The 5,986-nt window shown below is 51.2% G+C and overlaps 1 non-coding gene across 1 annotated transcript; it reads left to right on the forward strand.

Moving 5' to 3' along the window:
- Nucleotides 1-361: 361 nt before the first annotated feature.
- Nucleotides 362-434, forward strand: TRNAY-GUA (transfer RNA tyrosine (anticodon GUA)). Its single transcript has one exon. It is a non-coding gene; the product is annotated as a tRNA-Tyr (tRNA).
- The last annotated feature ends 5,552 nt before the right edge of the window (nt 435-5,986 follow it).

Below are 5,986 nucleotides of genomic sequence, written 5' to 3' on the forward strand. Positions count from 1 at the left end.
ATTGCTTGTACTCACAGTTCCTTCTGAGGCGTCTCAGCATGAGTATGATGAATATTGTGCTAACAACCAAGGGGATAAAGATACCCCAACGATATGCTTCCCCAAGATGAATGAGTTCGGGGCCCTCATCTGTAATTTGCAGGATTGTTGCAAGGATGAGCAATCATATCCCTCTTCCCTGTTAGTCATTCAGTCATGTCTGACTCTTCACAGCCCTATGAACTGTAGCCCGCCAGGCTCCTTTGTCCGTGGAATTTTCCAGGCAAGTATACTGGAGTGGGTTCCATTCCCTCCTCCAGGAGATCTTCTTAAATCTCCCAAATTGTGGGCAGATTCTTTACCATCTTCATCTACCAGGGCTTTCCTGGTAGCTCAGATGGTAAAGTGTCTGCCTGTAATGCAGGAGATCCGGGTTCAATCCCTGGGTCAGGAAGATCCCCTGGAGAAGGAAATGGCAACCCATTCCAGTATTCTTGCCTGGAGAATTCCATGGACTGAGGAGTGTGGTAGGCTGCAGTCCATGGGGTTGCAAAGAGTCGGACATGACTGACTGACTTCACTTTTCTTTACCATCTGAGCCATGGGCTGGTTTAATCGCACCTCTACACAAACCCATTTTCCCCCAAATCCCAATGAGCTGGCTTCCTCCAAGGCTTGATCCTTGGAGAGGCAGGGGACTCTCACCATCAGGAACCCTCACAGGTCACTAGCTGCACCCCCACCTTCAGCTCAGGCAGTCTGCTGAGATTCCGTTCCCAGTGGCCTCAAAAGGGACCCCAGCACGTTTGAGAGTGTGGTGGGGACATCTCCTCCAGACTCTGAAAAAGCTCCTCCTCTCCACCATCCACTTGGTATCTGTGTTCACAGGCCGATTCCAGTTCATCCAGCAAGTGGCACCAGCGAAGCCCTGCGTTCTCAGGGTGCCCACACAGAGGGTGCCCCGCAGTGAGATTCAGAACTGGGGGAAGGACATCCTCACTCCTGCTGTGGGACACATAGAGGGTCCCCTGTAGTGCTGCCTTGGGCTCTACGGGCACAGGGTGGAGTGACGCCCTTTTTCTCTCTAGAAGCCGTCATCTCCAGGGAGCCACCTGGGTGTCTGTCCAGGGGACCGATCTGAGTGAGGCTGCTGAGCCCCGGGCCGCTCTCTTCTAGCGACCCGGGCTTCGTCACTAGGTAGTTCTCGCCCAACTGCTGTGCCTGCCTAAACAAGTGATGGGCCCTAGAGTCTGCTCTTTCTCAGCAGGCTCCTTAGCTGCCCAGGCAGCAACCCTGGGGCTTTCTTTGACCATTAGCCCGATGTGCCCAGAGAGGTATGCCCATCAGCAGTGGAGAAGGAGGGCAGTGTGATGCATAAGATTAGAAGGACTGATGCTGAAGCTGAAGCCCCAAGACCCCCTGATGCAAAGAGCCGATTCATTGGAAAAGACCCTGATGCTGGGAAAGATTGAAGGCAGAAAGGGGTGACAGAGGACGAGATGGTTGGATGGCATCACCGCCTCAATGGACACGAATCTGAGCAAATTCTGGGAGATAGTGAAGAACGGGGCAACCTGGTGTGCTGCAGTCCATGGAGTCACAAAGAGATGGCACGAATTAATGACTGAAAAACAACAAAATTAGTATAAAGAAGAACAGAGGTGCTCTGTCAGCCTGAATCTGGAGTAGGAGGAGCAGATTGGCATCATCCCATTGAAACTGTCACGACAATAAGATCAGAGCACCCTTTGGAGTTGAGGGTGGAAGGAGGCCCACTGCACCCATTTTGCTCAGCGGGTGCTCGCGAAAGCCCTGGGGCGGGGCCCTGGGACCCCAGGAAGATCCTCTCCTCATCCTCATGGCCGCCGGGAGGATGAGAGGGTTGGGCAGCAGAGCCCGAGCCCGCAGACTCCTCCGAGTGGCCTCTGCCCCTGGAGGCGGGGACTCATCTGCTGTCAGGATGGTGCAATCCCATCTTGCTAAGCCCTTCTCAACCACCAGGAGCCTCCTTATCAACTAACTCCATGGGAAACTTGGTAGAAATGGGGCCTAGATGACGGGCATGGGGAGTCGGAGGAACAAAGACCCAAATCTTTTTGATCTTTAGTTCTCTCCAGGACCCACCCTGCACCAGCCCTGCACCCTGGCATTCACTCCATCCTGTGGCTGTTACAAGGTGGTTCTGTCCCTGGTTGTGGACAACTGGCCCCGGTGACAGCAACCTGATGGGAATCTGAGTTCCCCACCCCCACCCCCTTACAGCCAATCAGGTCACCATTCCGAACCTCAGCTTCCCCATCCAGACAATGGGGACAACCTTCAGGTCGGCCTGGCTGTCCCATGAGAACGAGGGGAGGAAAGAAATGAAACAGTGGGTGATCAGTGACTTGCAAACTGTAAAGGGCATGTACATCAAAGACCTCACTATCTTACCAGGAATCCAGTGGAATCAGAGCATTTAAGGCCACATATCTTTATTTGGTTTCCCAGACATGATAGTGAGGAATGAGCAAATCCCGAGTGTGTGTTTTTCCAAGGATTGTCAGTTTCCAACTCTGTTTCACCCCTTGGGGGCCACAAAAGGGGAGACTCAGGGGGTGGAGCTCAGGGTTCACCAGCTTAGCTCTGCTCTCTTTTCTGCTTTACAAACGATGAGACGTCCATACAGAAAGATGCTAACCCTCAACAGAAGTCTAAAAGCCACAAAGTGCACCCGGAGGACTTGTGGGGAAGACAGACCCTTACAGATAACCCCAGGCAGGGCCCCAGAGGAAGAAGTTGAGCTCTTTGCTGAGTAAAAAGGAAAAGACAAATCCCTTTTTTTCCCAGGATATGACAATGTCACACTGGCCTCCTGAGATTCCTGGGAGAGACATGGCTCCAGGAACAGGGGTGTGCTGGGCATCTGATTCGCTCAAATTTCTCCAAGCTCAATGTAGGAGACCGAGATTCAGTTCCTGGGTCAGGAAGATCCCCTGGAGGAGGAAATGGCAACCCACTCCAATATTCTTGCCTGGGAAATCCCATGGGCAGAAGAGCCTGGTGGGTAAAAGACCAAGGGGTTGCAAAGAGCTGGACACAACTGAGCAACTGAGCATTCGGGCACACTCGCTCCAAGCTCTCAGCTCTCCTGGCTCCAGATGCCCTGGGTGACTTTGATCCAGTCATTTCCCCTCTGTGAGCCTCACTTTCCCCATCTGCATCATCAGGGGATGGGCTGGAGGCTTTGCGGGCACCCTGTAAGCTCCACTACCCTAATCCTCTATTCGCCGAGACCCTCTCCCTGCCAGGCCCATGTCACCCTCTCTGAGCCCTGCCTCTGTCTCCAGGGGTTTCCAGTATCCCCACCTCTGGTCAAAACCCCTACAAATCCAGACTTCCCCTCCTCCCTGCGAGGCCACCACGGAAAGCAGCAAAGCCGGACAGAAAGCAACGATGTTTTAATTTACTCGATTAAATCACCATGTGGACAGAGGCTCGCGAAGGAATCTGCTCTACAGAACTTTTCGTTTAATAGAATTAGTTGAAACCAGATCAGCCAAGCCCCTGTTCCTGCAGGCCATCTGCCCAGACGGGGAAACGGCTTCCCTAAATAGAACCCCATGCTGCCGGGAGCCTCTTCTAAATGGCCGGCAGGGAGCTGCCCCCTGCACCCGCCTGTCTGTTCGAATGGGTTCAAAGTCCTTCCCTTTGGGGCCAGCCAGGCCCTCGGAGCTCACGTCCACTTTCAGCTAAGACTTGGGAACTATAATCAGATTCACATTCAGTTCCACCTGCGGGGGACTCCTGCCAAAATCGGGGACTGTGCAAAGGCGATGCCAACAGAGAGCCTTTTAATTCAGAAAAAAAAGGCTGTCAAGTTATTGGCCTGGACTCTTTAAGAAAATTAGATAAACTAACATTTACTCAGCATTTTAGAATCTCCCAAGAAGTTTCCCACATGTTTTATTTAATCCTTGTGAAATCTTGCAGGAAGGTTCTTCACGGTCCTTTTGTAGACGAGGGTGAGAGAGGTTTAGTAACTCCCCCAAGGCCGCAGAGTTAGGAGTGAGGACCCAGTGACCTCTATTGTGTGAGTTCTCAGTCGTGTCCAACTCTTTGAGACCCCATGGGCTTGTAGCCCGCCAGGCTCCTCTGTCCATGGGATTCTCCAGGCAAGAATACTGGAGTGGGAAGCCATGCCCTCCTCCAAGGGATCCTCCCAACCCAGGGATCAAACCGGGGTCTCCTATGTCTCTTGCATTGGCAGGCAGATTCTTTGCTGCTGAGCCACCAGGGAAGCCAAATCGAAGTATAACTGCAGTGTCTCTTGCACATGGTAGAGTTTTCTGCCCTTCTGTATACATGGGCCCAGAGCTGCTGGTTCAAATTCCACCTCTGCCCATCCTAGGTATATGACTTCGGGGAAGCTACCTGTTCTTTCTGGATATCAGTATTGTCATCTCTGAAATGGGAGAGGGCAGTGACCCCTCTCTCTCGAAGTCAAGTGAGTTGACGTAGAAAAAACTGTCTGGCACACCAAACACACGTTCAATGTTTGTAACCCAAGCTGGGAATCCCAGGTACCCACCTAAATCCTATAGGTGGCCTCCTTTTATCATGCCAGAGAGAAAGTTGCCAGCACAAAGACACTTAGGAAGGGGGACTCGCCGTTTAGAACAAGGGTTAGCAAACCCTGGCCCTCGGGTCAAATCCAGCCCGTCTGCTTTTGTAAATAAAGTTTTATTAAAACACAGCCACACCCACTAGTTTACATATTGTCAATACCTGTTGTGACAGAAAGCATAAGGTCCTCAAAGCCCCTAAGAGTTACTGTCTGGACAGGTGGCACTAGTGGTAAAGAGTCCACGTGCCAATGCAGGGGACACAAGAGTCACGAGACACGGGTTCAGTTTCTGGGTCAGGAAGATCCCCTGGAGGAGGGCATGGCAGTCCACTCCAGTATTCCTGCCTGGAGAATCTCATGGACAGAGGAGCCTGGCGGCCTACAGTCCCTCAGTTCAGTTCAGTTCAGTCACTCAGTCGTGTCTGACTCTTTGTGACCCCATGAATCAAAGCATGCCAGGCCTCCCTGTCCATCACCATCTCCCGGAGTTCACTCAGACTCACGTCCATCGAGTCCGTGATGCCATCCAGCCATCTCATCCTCGGTCGTCCCCTTCTCCTCCTGGCCCCAATCCCTCCCAGCATCAGAGTCTTTTCCAATGAGTCAGCTCTTCGCATGAGGTGGCCAAAGTACTGGAGTTTCAGCTTTAGCATCATTCCTTCCAAAGAAATCCCAGGGTTGATCTCCTTGCAGTCCAAGGGACTCTCAAGAGTCTTCTCCAACACCACAGTTCAAAAGCATCAATTCTTCGGTGCTCAGCCTTCTTCACAGTCCAACTCTCACATCCATACATGACCACAGGAAAAACCATAGCCTTGACTAGATGGACCTTAGTCGGCAAAGTAATGTCTCTGCTTTTGAATATACTATCTAGGTTGGTCATAACTTTTCTTCCAAGGAGTAAGCGTCTTTTAATCTCATGGCTGCAGTCACCATCTGCAGTGATTTTGGAGCCCAGAAAGATAAAGTATTGCTGAAGCCTGGCTTGGAGAATTTTGAGCATTACTTTACTAGCGGGTGAGATGAGTGCAATTGTGCGGTAGTTTAAGCATTCTTTGGCATTGCCTTTCTTTGGAATTGGAATGAAAACTGACCTTTTCAAGTCCTGTGGCCACTGCTGAGTTTTCCAAATTTGCTGGCATTTGAGTGCAGCACTTTCACAGCATCATCTTTCAGGATTTGAAACAGCTCAACTGGAATTCCATCACCTCCACTAGCTTTGTTCATAGTGATGCTTTCTAAGGCCCACTTGACTTCACATTCCAAGATGTCTGGCTCTAGATTAGTGATCACATCAGCATGACTATCTGGGTCGTGAAGATCTTTTTTGTACAGCTCTTCCGTGTATTCTTGCCACCTCATCTTAATATCTTCTGCTTCTGTTAGGTCCATACCATTTCT

Source organism: Ovis canadensis, chromosome 6, assembly GCF_042477335.2.
Source record: "Ovis canadensis isolate MfBH-ARS-UI-01 breed Bighorn chromosome 6, ARS-UI_OviCan_v2, whole genome shotgun sequence".
Taxonomy (NCBI): Eukaryota; Metazoa; Chordata; class Mammalia; order Artiodactyla; family Bovidae; genus Ovis; species Ovis canadensis.